The sequence below is a fragment of the Chiloscyllium punctatum genome, chromosome 5 (genome assembly GCF_047496795.1).
Source record: "Chiloscyllium punctatum isolate Juve2018m chromosome 5, sChiPun1.3, whole genome shotgun sequence".
Taxonomy (NCBI): Eukaryota; Metazoa; Chordata; class Chondrichthyes; order Orectolobiformes; family Hemiscylliidae; genus Chiloscyllium; species Chiloscyllium punctatum.
The window spans coordinates 53,630,554-53,651,011 of record NC_092743.1 but is presented as its reverse complement, the minus strand read 5'-3'; the positions used below and the strand labels follow the sequence as shown (position 1 = coordinate 53,651,011).

Sequence of the window (20,458 nt, the reverse complement as noted above, 5' to 3'; positions counted from 1 at the left end):
TTCTTCAGTCACTGGAAAATCCCTCAGGAATATCATCTTTAAGTACTGCAATGATATTTTCCCTAATCAAAGATTCACTCCCCTTCCTCTCTTTCTATCCTTTCTATAACATCTATATCCAGGATAATTTAGCTGCTAGTCCCATCCTCCCTCAGCAATGTTTCTGTAATAACTATGCTATCCCAGTCCCATGTTCCCATCAATGCCCTGAGTTCTGCCTTACCTGTCAGGTCTCTTGCACTGAAATAAATACATGTTAATTCATCAGTCTTCCTTCATTCTCTGCTGTGCTCTTGCCTACCTTGTCTATTTACCTTGCTTTCTATAACTTCTGTTGCAGCCTCAACTTTCTCTCTTATCTTATTACTGGTTTGGGTCCCACCTCTAAGTCTGATGATCGGCCATGACCACATTGAATGAAGGAGCATGTTCAAGGGGTTGAACGGCCTGGTCCTGCTTGGACTTTCTAAAGCTTATTCAATCTCTACAGGGCAAAGGTCAGGAGTGTGATAGAAAACTCTTCATTTGCCTGGATGAGTGCACTTCAACAATGCTACAAAAGCTCAGCACCATCTCAGAAATTGTAGCCTCCTTGATTGATGACCCATCCACCAGCTTCAGCATTCATTCTTTCCATGACAAATGCACATTGGCGGCATGTACCATCTATATGATTCACTGCAAGACCTCATCTAGGTTCCTTAGCACCTTCTATACCTATGGACTTCTCCACATAGAAGGACAAGGGGAACATGGCAAAAGCCAGACCCATCCTAACTTGGAATTCTGCCACTATTTATTCATTAGTCCTGGATCAAAATCCTGGAACTTCCTCTCTAACATTGCTGTTGGTATACCTACACCAGCTGAATTGCAGTGGTTCACCAATACCATAAGGGCAATTAGAGTTGGGAAACACTTGCTGGCATAACCAATGTTGTCTGAATCTCATGAACAAATATGGCATGGTGGCTCAGTGGTTAGCACCTGGGCTCAATTCCAGCCTTGGGCGACTGCCTGTGTGGAATTTGGACATTTTCCCCGTATCTGCGTGGGTTTCCTCCGGGTGCTCCGGTTTCCCCTTCCACAGTCTAACGATGTGCAGGTCAGGTGAATTAGCCATGCTAAATTGGCCATAGCATTAGGTGCATTAGTCAAAGGGAAATGGATCTGGGCAGGTTACCTTCAGAGGGTCGCTGTGGACTTGTTGGGCCAAAGGGTCTGTTTCCACATTGTTGGGAATCTAATCTAATCTTTTTAAAAAAATACAAAATCTCTGGAAGCTTCCAAAAAGATAAAAATTTGACCAACATTCAATTGCAAACTCTGCCAGGAGATCATATCCAATTCGAGGACTTATTAAATGGCCATAATTTGTCAACTGATCCTGCATTTGAATGCATTGGTAGTAGGTTAATGAGGTGGGTGCAATTTTAAATAAAATCAAACGTTTTTAATAGTGTAAAAATGTAAGTGTTGTGGTGCACATGTAACATTCGCTTATGGGCTAGATCCTTGAAGTCATATTGTCCTCTACAGATTATAGCATAATTGGTTCTTCCCATTTCCTGAAAATTTGACAAACATGGAAAGCATACCACTAACCCATTATCATCCATTCAAGACTCATGCAAGTCAAATCTACTACTTTCAGTGGACCTTCAAAATGCACTTAAGAAATATAAGCTTGAATTTGTCGTTCCAACCTGATGTCATCTTCTGTTTACACTCCTGAGCTGTCCAGTGTGATATACAGTTAACCCATCACATCTGAAATCAGGACAGCAGATCTGCAATTGGCTCTTGCCTATTAGAAGCTTCACCAGATGAGTGATCTAACCAACTTGACCCATCACCTGCCTATCTTTTTCAAATCTTAAATGTTTCTGCAATGTTGATTTGTTTTTGAATGATAAAGAACTATTTTTCCGTATTGTTGAATGTGAACTGAAATAGATAGGGACTGTTTTAAAGAATTGTTGAAGGACTGCTGCACTTTTTAAAAACAAGTAACCTCTCACTTGTTGTAAATATTGTTGTTGCTTGTTCAAGCAGTCGTGAAGCCTAACTGCATATGAACTGGAGCTGAGGAGTGTTTGTGGATGGAGCTTTGGCTGACTTCAAGTAGCTGCGTTGTGTGTGGGCTAGTGACTAATTATTGATAATAAAGACCTTCTGACTGCCAACACTATGAGATGGTTCCCAGGTCATTGAAGGATGTGAGGGTTTTGACTTGCAGTGGAATCTCTGCAAAGGCTGGGGCTGTCAATTTTCTCTGCAGTAAAAAGAAGTGCATTTAAGTTTCCCTTTTCCAGTTCCAGTAGGCTGTGACTTTTAATTGATAAGTTAATGATTTCACGTATGTATGACCCCATGTCTCCTGCAAGCAGGTGAAATTACGTAACTGTGTGGTGAGAGACTGTTAAACAGTCTTTACAGTCATCCCCATCTGCCCACAACACGTTTTTTTGCTGCCAGTGTCAGTCTGTATGTGTGGGTAGAGGAGGAGTTTATGAAAGGGTTTGATTTTAACTAGTGACAGTTCATAATTGTTTATTTGTAGCTAGAATTTGTTTATTCGTAACAAGTACAAAAACCCATGTGCTTTCTGTCAACATGTGTCAGAAAGACAAATAAATTTAGAAATTTTGCATACCAGTAAAAATTTTACACTGTTACGAAGACTTCAAGAATAGCGGAGCCTAATTTCCAGCACATTACCCAGTGAGACACAACATAAAAACTTAAGCTATGTCCAATATTGTGGCAGATGAGATTGCTCATCATTTTGAAGCATGAATTCATAACTCGATGGAAATCTAGAGAAATTTACTGCTGGGCGATGCAGATTTTAAAACTGGCTTGAAATTTAAACTGTATTTTCCGTGACCAGTGATGCTCACTACTGAACGTAGCAAGGTGGTTTTGTGTGAATTTGTGATGTAATGTGCACTTGCCAGAGTTTGTTTCATCTAATAACGTCTGTATAATTTCCTCTTTTTGTTTACTAGGATCAATAATTATGATATTAGATATAAAAACGAAACTGTGAAAGGTTTTGTTTTTATTTGTTAACTAACCCATGGATTACTATCCCAATTCAGTAACATTTTTAAGATACTTCGCACAAGTATTTCTCATGAACTGTGTCAGCCAGAATAATGCTTAGATTAAAATATTCAAAGACAACAAAGAACAAAGAAAATTTACAGCCCAAGAACAGGCCCTTTGGCCCTCCAAGCCTGAGCCAATCCAAATGTACTGTCTAAACTTATCGGTCAAATCCTAAGCATCTGCATCTCTCTGCTCCCCATCTACTCCTGCATCTGTCCAGATGCATCTTAAATGAATCTACCGTGCCTGCCTCTACCACCTCTGGTGGCAACACGTTCCAAACGCCCACCACCCTCTGTGTGAAGTACTTACCACGTGTATCCCCCTTAAACTTTCCACCTCACACCTTGAAAGCATGATCTCTCGTTATTGAATCCTTCACCCTGGGATAAAGCTTATCTCTATCCACCCTGTCTATACCCTTCATGATTTTGTAAACTTCAATCAGGTCCCCCCTCAATCTCCTTTTTTTCTAATGACAATAAACCTAACATACTCAACCTCACTTCATAGCTAGCATCTTCCATACCAGGCAACATCCTCGTAAACCTTCTCTGCACCCTCTCCAAAACGTCGACATCCTTTTGATAATGTGGCGCCCAGAAATGTACACAGTATCCTAAATGCGGCTGAACCAATGTCTTGTACAATCTTAACATGACTTGCCAGCTCTTCTACTCAATACCCCGTCCGATGAAGGCAAGCATACTATATGCCTTCTTGACCACTCTATCCACCTGTGCAGCAACCTTCAGGGTACAATGGACCTGCACTCTCAGATCTCTCTGTCCATCAACTTTTCCCAAGGCTCTTCCATTCATTGTATAATTTGCTTTAAAATTAGATTTGCCAAAGTGCATCACCTCGCATTTGTCTGGATTGAAAGCCATCTGCCACTTTTTCGCCCATCTGTCCAGTCTATCTATATCCTCCTGTATTCTTTGATAGTCCCTTATGCTTTCTGCCACTCCACCAATCTTTGTGTCATCTGCAAACTTGCTTATCATACCAACAGTGCCCTCTTCTAGATCATTTATGTATATTGCAAACAACAGTGGCCCCAATACTGACCCCTGTGGAACACCACTCCTTTCTCCATTTTGAGAAACTCCCTTCAACTACTACTCTCTGTCTCCTGTTGCTCAACCAGTTCTTTATCCACCTAGCCAGAACCCCCTGCAAACGGTTTAATTGGAAGCACACTAGCTTTTGGAGTGGCGCAGATGAAGAACTACCTGATGAACCCTGCACACCCTGCAACATTAACAGTCTCTTTTTCTTTCCTCTCAAAAAAATTGGAAAGAGTGAAATTATGGTCTATTCAACATTTTATGACATTTTTTAAACATTTGACATTATTTTTTGAAATATCAACTTAAAGCTTGAAGTGTATCTCATTCTACAACTTATTGGCTTGATGGTGACACCATTTTCTTTTACAACTAAGTACCAAAAAGGATGGACTTTAACATGAAACATTACCTGCCTGTTTGAGTGACTAGTTGTCTACCAAAGTTTGATTATAAGGCAATTTTATTTCATTCAATGATGACGTACTAAGCGATAATATTTATGCAGGTAATTTTGCTATTTTATCTTGATCTTCTTCATTTGTTGATATCTCTGTCACGATGAGCAAGTGAAATTTATGGTGATCAAAATCAAATATTTGTGGCTTGGTAATAAAATATTTTTTGCCTTTCAACGTAGACTGTGGCCTTAACTTTCATACAAAAATAAGCAGTGTGCTATATTTGTTCTCATTGTTGGACAAGAAACTAGCAATTTTTTTTAGAAAAAAATAAATTTCCTGCACTTCATTGCTTTCCTTTTTTCTGTGGTCTGTGCACAGTTTTACAGCTGTGCCTTAGGTAGTTGATCTAGTAATCAATTGTCAAAACTTGGGGCTGGATGTTTGTTGTGTCTCTTTTGAGGTCAAACTGCCTTGACTTGCATTTAAAGTTTTTGTCTCCTTGGCAGAATGCTAAGTGACTCAATATAAATATTAACTCATGCCCTTCCCTACTTGTGATTTTGTTTCCTGTTAAACGTGTTTAATGATTAACTGTACCATAGAATAATAATGAAAATAATGATTAATAATGAAAATCAATAGGTTTTAAATAATTGTAATTGTTGAAAATAATTGTTGAAAATATGATTTGGAGATGCCGGTGTTGGACACTAGCTTTTGGAGTGCCCCAGATGGACAACCACCTGATGAAGGAGCAGTGCTCCGAAAGCTAGTGTGCTTCCAGTTAAACCTATTGGACTATAACCTGGTGTTGTGTGATTTTTAACTCTGTTGAAAATAGTTTGATATTAGTGTACTTGTACAGAAGTTTCGTGATCAGCAACTGCTTACCTATTATATTTACCTAATTTGACTTTCCATTTTTTATTATTCCTACATGGGTTGTGGATGTTGATGACTCAGACAGCATTTTTTGCCCATCTCTAAATGGGCATTGGAGAAAGTGGTGGTGAGCTGCCTTTTGAAACACTGCAGTCCATTGGGGTGTAAGGACTGCCATAATGCTGTGAGGAAGTGAGTTTCACTGATGGTGAAGGAACAGTAATGTAGTTCCAAGTCGGGATAAAGTGAGACTTGGGGAGGAATTTGCATTTGGTAGTGTTACCACACATCTGCTGTCTTGTTCTTCTAGGTGGTAGAGGTCATAGTTTTGGAACGTGCTGTCAAAGGAGCCTTGGTGAGGTACTGCAGTGTGTCTTGGAGGTGGTGAATACTACTGCCACTGTACATTGGTGGTGAAGGGAGGGAATGTTGAAGATAGTGTATGAGGTGCCAGTGAAATAGATTGCTTTGTTCTAGCTGGTGAAAGCTTCTTGAGTGTTATTGGAGCTGCACTCATCCAGGCAAATAGAGAAATTTCCATTGAATCCTGACTTACATTTTTGTAGCTGGTGAACTGGCATTGAGGAGTTAGGAAGTTAGTTACTTTCCACAGAATTCTTCTCCTCTGACCTATTCTTTACAGTCACAATATTTATACGGTTGGTTCAGTTCAGTGGTAAACCCTAGAATATTGATAGTGGGCGATTTAGCAGTGGTATCATCATTGAGGCAAAGAGTACAAAAGCAGCAAAGTTTTTGTAAAATATTGATGTTCGGCATCAATGGGAGTATTACATTCATGTCTGCAGTTTAGGAGGATCGCACTCTTGGAAAAGATTTACAAGTGTGTTTCCAAGAATGAAGGACGGTAGTTGCATGAACAAGTTGAGGAAGTTTGGGTAGTTCTCTGTGGTGAGACCATTGTAAGGTAATTTGTAGAGGTGTTCAGCATTTTGAGAGGCCTGACAATAGTAAAGAAGAAAATTACTAATCACTTTTGTGGAGGGATCAAGAAACAGAGGACACCAATTTGAGGTAAATAACAAAAAAAAAACCCAAAGGTGCTATGAAAAGTCATTTCTATGAACTATCTTGTTGGGATCTGGAATGAACTGCATGATATTGTGGTGGAGGCCTTTTCAATCATGGCTTTCAAAAGGGAACTGGACCGTTATTTAAAAAGAAAATCATACATAGGGAGATGGGGAAAGAGAGGAGGAGTGGTATCAGCTGAGTTACTCTTTGCAGAAAGCCAGCTTGGACATAACTGGCCAATGGCTGTTCTGTAATCATTGTGTGGCTTTCTGATTTTGCAGAAAAATAATTGTAACTATTCTAGAATGTCCCCTTTTTAAATTCTGTTTTAGATTAATATTGTAATGTTTTTTATTGTTAACCTTTGGATTAACAAGTCTTTTGTAAAAACAGTAAGTAACATACTACAAACATCAGTTTGCGAATTCCTCTGGCTACATGTGAAAACTTAGAAAGGCACTCTTTACTTCCTCTTTCCAAAACAGGTGGGTGCTACAGGATATTTACCAAATGGATAGGGTGTGATACGGCTGGGCCTGATAATATACAGGCTATTGAAGATTTCTCTTTCCTTTCTGACATCAAACACTGAAAACCTTGGCACAAATAGAATGAAAATATGAATGAGATAGCTAGTAAAACAAAAGCCTCATTCAAATGTTTGCCTGTGGTAGCAATTCAACCAGTACATTTCTAGTTATTTGACATTTCTTTGGTGTTTACTGTTAGCTAGCCAAAAATTGATCACGCTTTGTCATGCTCTCCTCATGACTATTTTCTCTACTTCATGTGCTTTATTGGTTTTTCCCTTAAAGTGCAAGAAGCTTTGTCTCAAGTATTCCCTGTGGCAAAATAATCCATGTTCCAAGAGTGTTTTGGGAAAAGGAGCTTGTTTTTAAGCATGCTCCTCACTTTGCTCATGACCTTTTTAAATTGACATCACTCATCACCCAGCCAGGGAAAATAGCCTTTTCTTATTTGCTTATTAAAAGGTTTAGAATTTTGGAAATGTCGAATAAATATTTTCTAGGCCTTCTCTGATCTGGTTTGATTACTCCTAGTATCTCTCATCTCATAACTTCAGTTTTCCATTTGAAAGAACACAATGCAAATTGAAGTTCTTATGTATCACCCAAATTTCAACTAAAACAAGGTGTCAGTAAATTCACATTCTCTTCAATGGATTTGTGTGGTATACAATGGAGAACAGTTACTACAACATGTTTTTGTTTGAAAATATGTTATGTAAATGCCATGTTAATAAATGTAGACTGCCAACCCAAATGCGCAAAATCATATAAAATATTGAGAGAATGATTAAAATTTGAAACTGATGCAAAAATATGATAATTAGCAATAAACTGCTCGACCATTGATTAAAAAGGATTATTACTGTAATTATTCATCTTTCATAAGAAACAGTTCATGCAGTGCCTGGTTGAGGATCCATAGTGCACTGCCTTTTATCACTTTTCAATATTTGCCTCTGCTTGAACATAAAAGTAGATGTGACACATGCCTCGAGATTTTTAACTTTTCAATTAGCTTTAAACCTTTTCTTGCTAATTGTCCTTGAGCTGAAAAGCACCTTTCTGAAAAAATGGAGAAAGATCAATCATATTGATGGGAAAATGGTTTTACTGAGGAATATTTGTTTTATGTACTTGCTATGCTTTATACGTGAAGTTCATTTTTGACTTTGGATAGTAAACCAAGTATCAGCTGACTCAGCTTAATAATTTAATATAAGAAAAATAGTTAAACATTTGCAAATGTTATCTTAGTGCTGAAGCAAAAGGTGCTTTGGTGAAATGTACAATCTAAGGAATCTCTAATTAGCATGTAACTGGACAGGAATGAATGATAAATGCATTGCAGAACAGTTTGACTATAACTCAGAGTATTGAAAAGCACTGGTAAAAAGAGATTTGTTAACAGATCAACGAACAAGGTTTCCAGCATGACTTAGAGCAGCCTTAAATTTCATTAGCTTCTAGAATGTAGAATCTAACAGTTGCAAATTTTTTCTCGACAGAATTTTTTTTAGCTTTGTTTGAGTCCTTGTAATTCCATATTAATAGAATTAATATTTCCCTGAATTGAAAATGTATATCAAATGTTTGGAATGATTTAGATACATTTTCCTTATGCTACCTTCAGTGGCAGCTGAAGCAGGTTTTGTTTGTTAATAGAGAATGATCTTTTTCTGGAAATTTTAGTTTCTGAATTTACATTGCTGCTTTATTTATCATTAATGGCAATTCAGTATTTTATCCTTCAAAGTGTAATTTCATTCACTCCTTTTTTCCAGTTCCACCACATTAGAGATGGTGTGGCTGGGAAAGATTGCAGCATGTATAGAAATCCTTCAGCCTATTCTGCTGTCTTTATACCAGAACATTGCACAATTATAATCCTTTTTTCTCTCTGTTTGGAATGTTTATCTATTTTCTTTAAAAGAAACAGTGGTTCCTGTATTAATTGTTCTCTGTGACAAAATATTCTATCCTTCCTGTCTAATGAAATTGCGACGTGCCTTTTTGTATAGCTTTCTCTGATATTTAAACTGATGTCTCTCTGTTGTCAGTCTTCTGTCAATTCGGGGAAATTTTCTTATTCACTATCAAAATAGCCACGTTGTAGCCATCAGGACCCAACTGTATCACTTAAATTTGAGAAGTTCTTTTCAGAATTAATTCCTTTTCCTAATTGTTCCAAATTCTTTTCCAAACATTTATTGGCAGCATTTGTAATTCACATTCCCTGTCCATGTGAACAATTGCTGTCTTTGCCCTTGCTCAGAATCGCCTAATTGTTTTTCCTAGTTTATCTCCATGATCTCTGAACTGTCCAGTATTGCCCATTGGGTAAGCGCATCTAGACCCATCAGTAATTTTTTTTCTCTGAAAGTCTGAAATATGTCCAGTTGCTGAGTTGTGCCAGAAACTCATTTCCAAAATTGTTGCAACTGTATTACCCCTCTGTCCACACAATGGTCTGCATAGTGCACTGTATCATAGGGTGTTGTACTACATCCCTTCAACTTAAATTTAGAATTGTAAACCATCTCAACCTGAATTCTAAATACCATTCGACTCATAGAGTCATAGAGATGTACAGCATGGAAACAGACCCTTCGGTCCAACCCGTCCACGCCGACCAGACATCCCGATCCAATCTAGTCCCACCTGCCAGCAGCCGGCCCATATCCCTCCAAACCCTTCCTATTCATATACCCATCCAAATGCCTCTTAAATGTTGCAATTGTACCAGCCTCCACCACATCCTCTGGCAGCTCATTCCATACACGTACCACCCTCTTCATGAAAAAGTTGCCCCTTAGGTCTCTTTTATATCTTTCCCCTCTCACCCTAAACCTATGCCCTCTAGTTCTGGACTCCCCATCCCCAGGAAAAAGACTTTGTCTATTTATCCTTTCAATGCCCCTCATAATTTTGTAAACCTCTATAAGGTCACCCCTCAGCCTCCGACACTCCAGGGAAACAGCCCCAGCCAGTTCAGCCTCTCCCTGTAGCTCAGATCCTCCAACCCTGGCAACATCCTAGTAAATCTTTTCTGAACCCTTTCATGTTTCACAACATCTTTCCGATAGGGAGGAGACCAGAATTTCATGCAATATTCCAACAGTGGCCTAACCAATGTCCTGTACAGCCGCAACATGACCTCCCAACTCCTGTAGTCAATACTCTGACCAATAAAGAAAAGCATACCAAACGCCTTCTTCACTAACCTATCTACCTGCGATTCTACTTTCAAGGAGCTATGAACCTGCACTCCAAGGTCTCTTTGTTCAGCAACACTTCCTAGGACCTTATCATTAAGTGTATAAATCCTGCTAAGATTTGCTTTCCCAAAACGTAGCACCTCGCATTTATCTGAATTAAACTCCATCTGCCACTTCTCAGCCCATTGGCCCATCTGTTTGTAATCTGAGGTAACCCTCCTCACTGTCCACTACACCTCCAATTTTGGTGTCATCTGCAAACTTACTTACTGTACCTCTTATGCTCTCATCCAAATCATTTATGTAAACGACTAAAAGTAGAGGGCCCAGCACCGATCTTTGTGGCACTCCACTGATCACAGGCCTCCAGTCTGAAAAACAACTCTCCACCTACCACCCTCTGTCTTCTACCTTTGAGCCAGTTCTGTATCCAAATAGCTAGTTCTCCCTATATTCCACGAGATCTAACCTTGCTAACCAGTCTCCCATAGGGAACCTTGTCGAACACCTTACTGAAGTCCATATAGATCAAATCTACCACTCTGCTCTCATCAATCTTCTTTGTTACTTCTTCAAAAATGTCAATCAAGTTTGTGAGAAATGATTTCCCACGCACAAAGCCATGTTGACTATCCCGAATCAGTTCTTGCCTTTCCAAATACATGTACATCCTGTACCTCAGGATTCCCTCCAACAATTTTCCCACCACTGAGGTAAGGCTCACTGGTCTATAGTTCCCTGGCTTGTCTTTACCGCCCTTCTTAAACAGTGGTACCATGTTTGCCAACCTCCAGTCTTCTGGCACCTCACCTGTGACTATCGATGATACAAATATCTCAGCACGAGGCCCAGCAATCACTTCTCTAGCTTCCCACAGAGTTCTCGGGTACACCTGATCAGGTCCTGGGGATTTATCCACCTTTAATCATTTCAAGACATCCAGCACTTCCTCCTCTGTAATCTGGACATTTTGCAAGATGTCACCATCTATTTCCAGTGGGAATCTGTCAAGAATCACCTACCACTCATTTCACATATGTACTAATTACAGGGAATTCCTTTCCAACTGGACCTCAGTGTCGACTGCTGTTCTTGCAAAACTCCACACTCTTTAGACCTCTCTAACTTTACTAGCTTCACAACTGTTAACATTACAATGTAAACAAACCTATGGGTCCTTTTTTTTTCAATCTAGCACATGGAATACTGTTCAGTATACTTTATGATTGTGACTTGCTCTGTTTGGCATAATGAACAGAGGCTTCAAGATTTGGTTGACAATAAAATTTTGTACTTTGAAAAAGATTCTTGAGGACAGATTATCAAATGTCTGGAAATTTATTTTGTATTAAAAGTAAATCTTTTAACCTCCCCTTTATGGCATTTCACAGATTAAGAAAAGGGCTGAAATTTTTTGGCCAACTCCAAGATGCATTAAGGGTTTTGAAGGGTTTTTTGCCACAAGACCTAGTGATGGTCACATGATTGTTGCATGAATGCAGTATCTGGACAGTGAGAGCTAATGTGTCCTAGGTACCTGTCTGCTGTTGCTGCTGCTGCTACTGCTCCTCCATGTTCATTTGAATGAATTCCCTGATTGCTGACATCATAGAGTCCTCTATTGCCTCCGGTCCTAACAGTCCTCCAAGCCTCAACGGCCTGGGGTGTTTCGTTCTCAGCCAGAAGCTATTGCTGTGAGGTACTCACCAGCTTGTACTCCCAAACCATCTATGTCTTATGGTTCTCTCCTGAGGTATCAAAATCTGAGGTGGTAGAAGTTGCAGGAGGCAGTTTTGTTAATGTTTCCTTTGAGGCCTCCATATCTCATCCTTAGAGGCTGTGGATAGGGCTTCTAGAGGAGCCACACATTACTTCACAGAGGCCGAGGGGAGGCTAGTGGAACCTGCCAGACCAAAGTGAGAGAAGGCATCACCGCATTTGGCAAGAAGAACATCAGCATGTCTGAAATAAAAACAGAGACAGCTGGAGAAGCTCAGCAAGTCTGGAAGTATCTGAGGAGACAGAAATAGAATTAATATTTTGAGTCAGATATGAGTCCTCTTCAGAACTGAAAGGGGTTAGAAAGTAGTGTTGTTTATGGTGTACACAAGGGAAGGAAGAGCAAGTGGTACAAGTTGTAAGGGTGCACAGAGGCAAAGACAAAGACATTGCTAATGGTGGTGAAGGAAAAATAGAACCTTAAATGAAGACATGAAAAGGAGTTTTCGTGTGGTGGGGTTTTGGGTGTGAGACAAATAGAGGATATAAAGGTCATGCTCTGAAGTTGTGGAATTCAATTTTGAGGTGACATTATAGGAACAGATGCAACAGAGAAGGAGAACTGAGAAAATGGAATGAAATCCTTGGGGGAAGCAGGATGTGAGGAGGTTCGGTCGAGGTCATTGTGAGAGTTGGTTGGCTTGGAATGAATGAAAGGCTGTTCTCGGAAATGGAAACAGTGAGGTCAAGGAAGGGAAGGGTCAGAGATGGACCAGATAAAGGTGAGAGAAGGATGGGAATTGAAAGCAAAATTGATAAAGTTTTCCAATTCCTGATGACAGCAGGAAACCGCACTGAAGTTGTCATCAGAGTATTGGAGAAAGAGTTCTGGGTGAGGGCTTAAGTTTGAGTACAACAAGGGAAGTTCTACATACTCCACAAACAGAAAGGTATAGATGGACTCATCCTGGGACCCATAGCCACACCTTTTAATTAGAGAAAGTGAGATAAAGGAAATGTTGTTCACATTGAGGATGAGCTCAGCCAGACTGAGGGTACTGGTTGATGGAGACTGTTCAGATCACTTTTCAAGGAAGAAGCAGAGAGCCTTCAGTCCATCTTGCTGGAGGATCGACATGTAGAGCGATTGCACATCCATTGTGAAAGGGAGACCGAGGCCAGGAAACTGGAAACTGTGGATCCGACAACAAGATGCTAGTAGAATCATGAATGTTAGTGGGAAGAGATTAAACCAGAGGGTTAAAATTAGAATCAAGGCAGGGAGAAATCAGTTTAGTGGTGTAGGAACAGGCTGAAATGACAGTTCTGCCAGGACAGTCCTGATTGTGGATTTTGGGAAGGAGTAGAAATGGGCTGTGCACTGTTGGGAAACTATGAGCTAGAAAGCTGTGGAGGGGAGATCTCCAGAAGGGATGAGGTCAGTGATTACCCTGAACAGCTTGGTTCAGTGCTGGCTCATGGTCCATTGGGAAATATGAGCAAGCATTTGAGAGTTGGGCTCAGCTTTTTAAAAAGTAGAGAATGACAAGGTAGATGTGGTTGGATGTTTTCACAGACTGGTAATTCTAGATCCATAGAATAGAGTTCCAGAACAAGGACACACCACTTACAACTAACATAAAGTTCTTCACCCAGAAGTTAGTGAATCTTTGGAATTCTGTATAACGGAAGCCTGTGATAGCTCAAGCATTGAGTGACTTTGATTTTTGGTTACTAATGACAGCAAGAGATTTGGAAATTGTGTGGAAACATAATGTATAGATAGGTGATCAGCCATTATTTGCATGAATGACAGAATAGTTAGTGGGCTGAATGGCCTACTCCTGTTCCTATTTCCTAAGTTCAAGCCAGAATGGGGTTCAAACCCCTAGTGGTTGGTGCCAATCTGATCCACATCCTTTTTTTTCCAAACAACTGAGCCATCCTACCTCTGACATTCTCTTTTTACATTTATGGCGTACTCTGGATTATGCATGGTTTCCATCACATGGCTGACTAAGAATCTCTCCTGCTCTTATCACCTGCCGTTGATATACTTTGGAAGGATTTACATGTTGATACTCAACCTGTTTGGCTGTGATTATATGTGCACCTTCCTTGGCCATTAACTCCTGGAGTGAGCCTTGAACTGTGAACTTCTGACTCTAGGGGTAGAGACACAATCCCTGCAACACAAGATCTCCTGACCAGCATTACCACTAACTTCCTTTCTTCCGTGCAGACGTCTGAGGCTGTGCATGGCAGCGACTTCCAGAACTAGAAGTCAATGCTGCAAATGAGGTCAGCATACAGATTGCTGTGTCCAGACCCTTGGAGCAGTAGCACATACAGAACTGCAACTTAGAGGGAACCTTGCTCCTAAATTAGTTAAAACTGTGTGAAGCAATTCCTGAAAGCGCAGTGCTATGGATTTGCCTAAAATAAAAGGACTAATACTGAACTCCTTTTCTACTCTCTGCATCTTTTAAAATTGCAGGATAAATATAGTTTGAGTTGGGAAAGCATCTCAGTTTCAGTCCTTACACTTGCAACAGAGCCAATTGTATGCAATAGGTGAGTTAATTAGTGAAATACTACTAAGTTTATTATAGATTGTGGAACTCTTGTACATTTTGAACAAGTCCTGAGGAATTTAAAATTAGAGATTTTTCAAGATGTCATTGAAGAAAATGCATCTGATTTCTTAAAGGATCAAAACTTAATTAAACTCACCCAGTGGCTACACCATATACAGCAAGAAGAAGTGTGAAACACTTCAATGCACAGTTAAATTTTCTTCTTCCAATATCACAAGGCACATTCACTAGGTTATTGCCAATTTGGAAATATCAGCCCCATTTATAACTAGTTTAGTAAGATAAGGTTTGAAAAACACGCATGGTGCTCTTTGGAAGGATTATTCCTGAGGTCAGGTGTCCTGACGAATCACTAATGAGTATGGACAAGTTCAATGATCAGAAAGTAAGACATTACAATACCTATGTCATTAGGATTTGCATTCTGGTAAACATTTTTTACTTTGCACCCACTGTAAGCGTGCTTGTAGTCCTAGATTTATATTTGAATGCCAAGGGTAGTGCAGTTGCATTGTTCACTTGGCAGACTGTCTAATTAGTGAAAGAATTCAAACGTGTACTGAGTTCTTTTCACAAGCTTCCAACTCTGAGTCAAATATTTTCTAACAACATTGATGAAGCATGAGATGGAGTCTTCCTTGAATTTTTTCTCCTCTGACTAATTTCCATTCAGTAGTTATGACCATTGGACTATCTTCGAGGTATAGTTTTAATTAACTGTTGTATCTGTGTGTGGAAACACATAGACTTTTATTAAGCTTTTGGCATCTCAAGATTTCACAGTCAAACCTATTGTCTTTTGTGTTGTCTGTAATGACCTATGTTCGGTGGAGGTTGCTGGACAGTGATGAACAGTAGGAATCCTAAACGATCTCCCCTTCCTATTGTGGGAAACTTGTAGCTGATATTACTGAAATAAGAACAATTCAGGATCAAAGCCTTCCTGTCTTATATGATTCTGCTCTTCACTGAATAAAAGCAATAAGCTATTGGAGGATGAATTTTGCCTCAGGAAATAAACCAGATTTTTCACTGAATTATATTTCACATTAATTTTCGAGTATGCAGCTTTGCATCAATGATAATCATATCGCAGCTGGCATAGAACAAGCATTGTAAAATGACTTCCTCCAGGTAATCTCTTGCTACATAATGTTGAGTCAGTTTGGCAAAATTATACTGCAGCTACATGGTTAATCTTGTATTGATGCAACAAAAAAGCAACTTCATGCCAACGCATCATATTCAGTTTATGAATCAGTAATTCAACTTGAGGCCACCAGATTTTCTTGCATAAAGACACTGTAGGCTTCTAAATTGTGTGTTGCACACTGCTGCAACTTAACTATGCCAGAACACTGGGCAGCATGCAATGGTGCTTGTTGTGGATCTTAAAGTTGCTCAGGAAGACCTGGCAATCCCTGTTGAGTGCCTCTCCCTTTTCTGAGAGCTGTTTCCATCTGACGCCAAATCAAAGAGATCATTTGATGTGCAGCAGCTGTGATGTCAGCAAGCAGGTAAGCAGCTAATCACTTTGAAGTCTTCCGATAAAGCAAACCAGAATGTTTAAAAACACTGATTATCTTATACGTCTAGGCTTTTCAGATAACAAGATGAATGATGATGATAGCAGTGATATAAATGCAAAAGAAGATTTTGTGATGCCCCAGGTGTTTTGGAAGGTGAAATAACATTCTTTTATGTTGAGGTGTGGAGTCCTCTAAGAACTAGGAATCTCTAGGACTTGATTTCTGGTCAACACCTAGAAACCTGTAAATGATCATGTGACCGAGTTGATGGGAGATAAATAATAGAATAAAAAAGGTGAGAAAGATGTTAGTTGTAGAGGTGGATAAATTTTGATATGACTCTGATCTTAAGCATGATTGTTAGTTTTATCTTTCTATTTGGAGAACAGTTGGCCACAGAGCAAGGAGCATTTTCTTACAAGCAGAGATTTGAAATTCAAGGTGTTGGTTAAGAGGTTCAACCTCTTGTTAACTAAAGTGCAGTTCTGGGCTAGCCAATGTTAAAAGGGAGAAAAATTGAGACTTCCCAGGTGCACAACAACAAAATTAAAAAATATTAAAACCAAGGGAAACCAACAAAAGCTGGAAATCACAACGGATCAGGAACATCTGTGAAGAGAGAGCAAACTAGTGTTTCAAGTCCAGATGATCCAGATGGAATTTAACGTGAGCAAGTGTGAGGTCTTGCACTTTGGCAAAAAGAATATAGGAATGGACTACTTTCTAAATGGTGAGAAACTTAATAAAGCCAAAGCACAAAGGGATCTGGGAGTGCTAGTCGAGGATTCTCTAAAGGTAAACATGCAGGTTGAGTCTGTGATTAAGAAAGCGAATGCAATGTTGTCTCTTATCTCAAGAGGGTTGGAATATAAAAGCAGAGATGTACTACTAAGACTTTATAAAGCTCTGGTTAGGCCCCATTTGGAGTACTGTGTCCAGTTTTGGTCCCCACACCTCAGGAAGGACATACTGGCACTGGAACGTGTCCAGCGGAGATTCACACGGATGATCCCTGGAATGACAGGTCTAGCATATGAGGAACGGCTGAGGATACTGGGATTGTATTCGTTGGAGTTTAGAAGATTAAGGGGAGATCTAATAGAGACGTACAAAATAATACATGGCTTTGAAAAGGTGGATGCTAGAAAATTGTTTCTGTTAGGCGAGGAGACTAGGACCCGTGGACACAGCCTTAGAATTAGAGGGGGTCATTTCAGAACGGAAATGCGGAGACATTTCTTCAGCCAGAGAGTGGTGGGCCTGTGGAATTCATTGCCACGGAGTGCAGTGGAAGCCGGGACGCTAAATGTCTTCAAGGCCGAGATTGATAGGTTCTTGTTGTCTAGAGGAATTAAGGGCTACGGGGAGAATGCTGGCAAGTGGAGCTGAAATGCGCATCAGCCATGATTGAATGGCGGAGTGGACTCGATGGGCCGAATGGCCTTACTTCCACTCCTATGTCTTATGGTCTTATGGTCTTATGGTCTTCATCAGAGCTCAAACTGTGATTCCCAGCATTTGTTGTTTTTATACAGATTCCAGCATCTGCATAATTTGGTCCTATATTAAAACCAAGGGAGTTTTAAACATGCTTTAAACATGCCACCAACAACTGTGGGATGGCAAGAGGAGATTGGAAGAGAAAAGCTTACCAGAATTAAGTGGAAGTCACAAAAATCTCAACCCTTGTAAAATCCTCAAAGCAGTACTCAGACCAAGTAATTAATCTCTTTGAAAGTTTTGTTCAGAATCTAACTTTGAGTTGTGAATGTCTAAGTCAGTTAGCGTAAAAGAAAATTAAAGTTCAGTTGAGAAAATAAGTAACTGTATTCATTATATTACTCATACCTTTAATATGACTCGTACCTTTTAAGATAATGAAGTTATTAATATTCATGTCCTGTGATTTTGTTTAGTCAATTTATTTTGAGTTCGGTCTGGCAGGTTGTAAGGAATGGTGTGCAACAGGGATTCAAGGACCTCAACCACCTACAATTTATATAAATAACTTGGATGTAGGGACCAAAGCTAGAAAATGCAGAGGAAACAGTGTTTGCATATTTTGAAGGTAGAGGTGGATAAATCCTTACTAAGAGAGGGAAGAAAGGTTACTTGGGAGTCTGTGGGAATGTGGAAAAATTGGATCAGCCAATGATCTTAATGAATGGTGTAACAGACACAAGGGGCTGCCAAATTTGCTGATCATCTAAGGATTGCTAGGAAAGTAAGTTGGGAAAAGGACATTAGGAAGCAACAAAGAGCAGTAGATAGATTAAATGAATGGGCAACAATGGTATATGTAGGAAAAAGTGAATTGATCTATTTTGACTGGAAGAATAAAAAAGAAGCATATTATCAAAATGCTGAAAATTAGAGAGCTGTATGACACAAAGGGATCTGGATGTCCTTGTATATGAATCATAAAATGTTTGCATATGGGTTCAGTTTGTAATCAGGAAAGCCAATAGAACGTTCTTGTTTATTGCAAGGGGAACTGAATACAAAAGTAGCTAGGTTATGCTCAGTTATACAGGTCATATCTGTTCACTGTTGGATTCCTTACTTAAGAAAAGATGTTGGAAGCAGTTCAGAGAAGATTTATTGGACTTACCTGGATTGAGTGGATTGGTTTATGAGGAGAGGTTGAGTAAGTTGGGCTTGTTGGAATTTAGAAGAATGACAGGAGACCATTGAAGCATAGACAATTCATAGGAGTTTGACAAAGTAGATGCTGGGAAATCGTTTCCCCTTATGGGGGGGTGGGGGAGGAATCTTGGACCAGAGGACATAATTCCAGAGTAAGGGATCACCCAATTAAGACAGATTTGAGGATACGTTTTCCTCAGAGGGCAGTTAAACTGTGGAATTATTTTCTGCAGAGACCTGTCAAAGCTGGGTCATTAAACATCTTCAAGGCTAAGATAGGCACAGTTTTAATCAGTAAGCAATTTAATGGCAACAGGGATAAGGCAGCAAAGTGTAGTTGAGGATTGTCAGTCATGACCTCATTGAATGGTAGTGTAGACTCAATGGGCTGAATAACCTCCTCTTTATGGTCTAATGAGGGAAATTTAGACAAGTTGGGCCTGTGTCTACTGGAGTTGAGGAGAGTTTGAGGCAATTTGATTGAAATGTATACAATCATGAAGGGTCTTGGATGTGAATATGGAAGGGATGTTTCCTTTTGTGGGAGATTGGTGAATTAGGGGTCATTCTTTAAAAACAAAGGTTCTGCAATTAAAACAAAGATAAGGAGAATATTTATTTGAAGGGTGTGAGTCTTTGCAACTCTGTTACTGGAGAGGCAGAGTCTTTGAATATTTTAAAGGCAGAGGTCAATAAATTCTTGCTAACAGAGGGAAGAAAGGTTATTTTGGAGTCTGTGGAATGTGGAATAATTGGTTCAGCCAATAAATTATAAAATCACTGGCAGCACTTTCTTTCATGTTATTCTGCACATGACTTTACTCCAGTGCAGCTGTCAATTTGTGTGGAGTAGTGATGACAATTATGGACAGCTGTACCACTGTAAGAAAAAGGTCAGTGGATCAAGCAGTTTTTAAGTCTTCTAAGCATCCATGTGAAATAAGCCTAAGGCTCTTTAGCTTGCAGATTATGGCTTTGGCTCAATGGTAGAATCTTAACTGTGATGTGTATGCAAAAAGAATGAAGTTTGCATCTTTCATGTTCTGCCTGGTTGTGTCAGATGGTGAGTGATTTACCAAGAGATCAATAGCATGATCTTCACGAGGTTAAAGAAAATATGTTGGAAATATATAATTGGAAATGAGGAATGCTGTTCCATAAAAACGTCAGTCGGCAAAAGGTTTGAAGCTCCTGGCAATTGTCGTTCCTTTTGCTTTCTAACTCCCTGCTTTTGGCCAGCTTAACGTATGAGTAGATCAATTCTCTGATATACCTGACCAGTTGGAACAGGGAGATACTTTAGTGCCTGTAGCTCATAAACAGTATGTAAGTGAATCTCAATGTGAAATTTGTATTGACTCTCCGCCCCCTGCTGTTGCAGCTCATTGACTTTGCAGCCATTCGAATGAGTGGAAATTCCAATGGTTTAAGAATCAGAACGCTTTGCTTTTGCTTAAAGTACCTACATTGCTTTGACGTCTTCTAAGCTTAAGCATAAGTTTAAGGAAGTTTTATTCCTAACTGATGTCGTTGTTATTATATAACCAGGAGGCAATTTTCTTATTGAAAAATGAAACAATGTGTACTTTTCTCAAATTAATGAAATGTAATAGGTCCTGTTTGCAGCAATTTCAAAGCCACGAGTTGTTCCTGGGACCTGAATTGTGGAGAAATATGAGTATTCTTTCAGTTTTCAATGAAAGAGCAACTTCAGCCC

The 20,458-nt window shown here is 39.5% G+C and overlaps 1 protein-coding gene across 4 annotated transcripts in view; it reads left to right on the top strand.

Moving 5' to 3' along the window:
* Positions 1-20,458, top strand: part of LOC140477084 (RNA-binding Raly-like protein) — a 910,390-nt gene that overhangs the window by 20,280 nt on the left and 869,652 nt on the right. The window contains exon 1 of one of the 4 annotated variants that reach the window (XM_072570325.1): positions 19,788-19,804. The exons of the other annotated variants lie outside the window; for them this stretch is intronic. The gene's annotated coding sequence lies outside the window, so the exon portion shown is untranslated. Of the gene's footprint in view, positions 1-19,787; positions 19,805-20,458 lie in introns of those variants that run through there. 4 annotated transcript variants of the gene reach the window in all.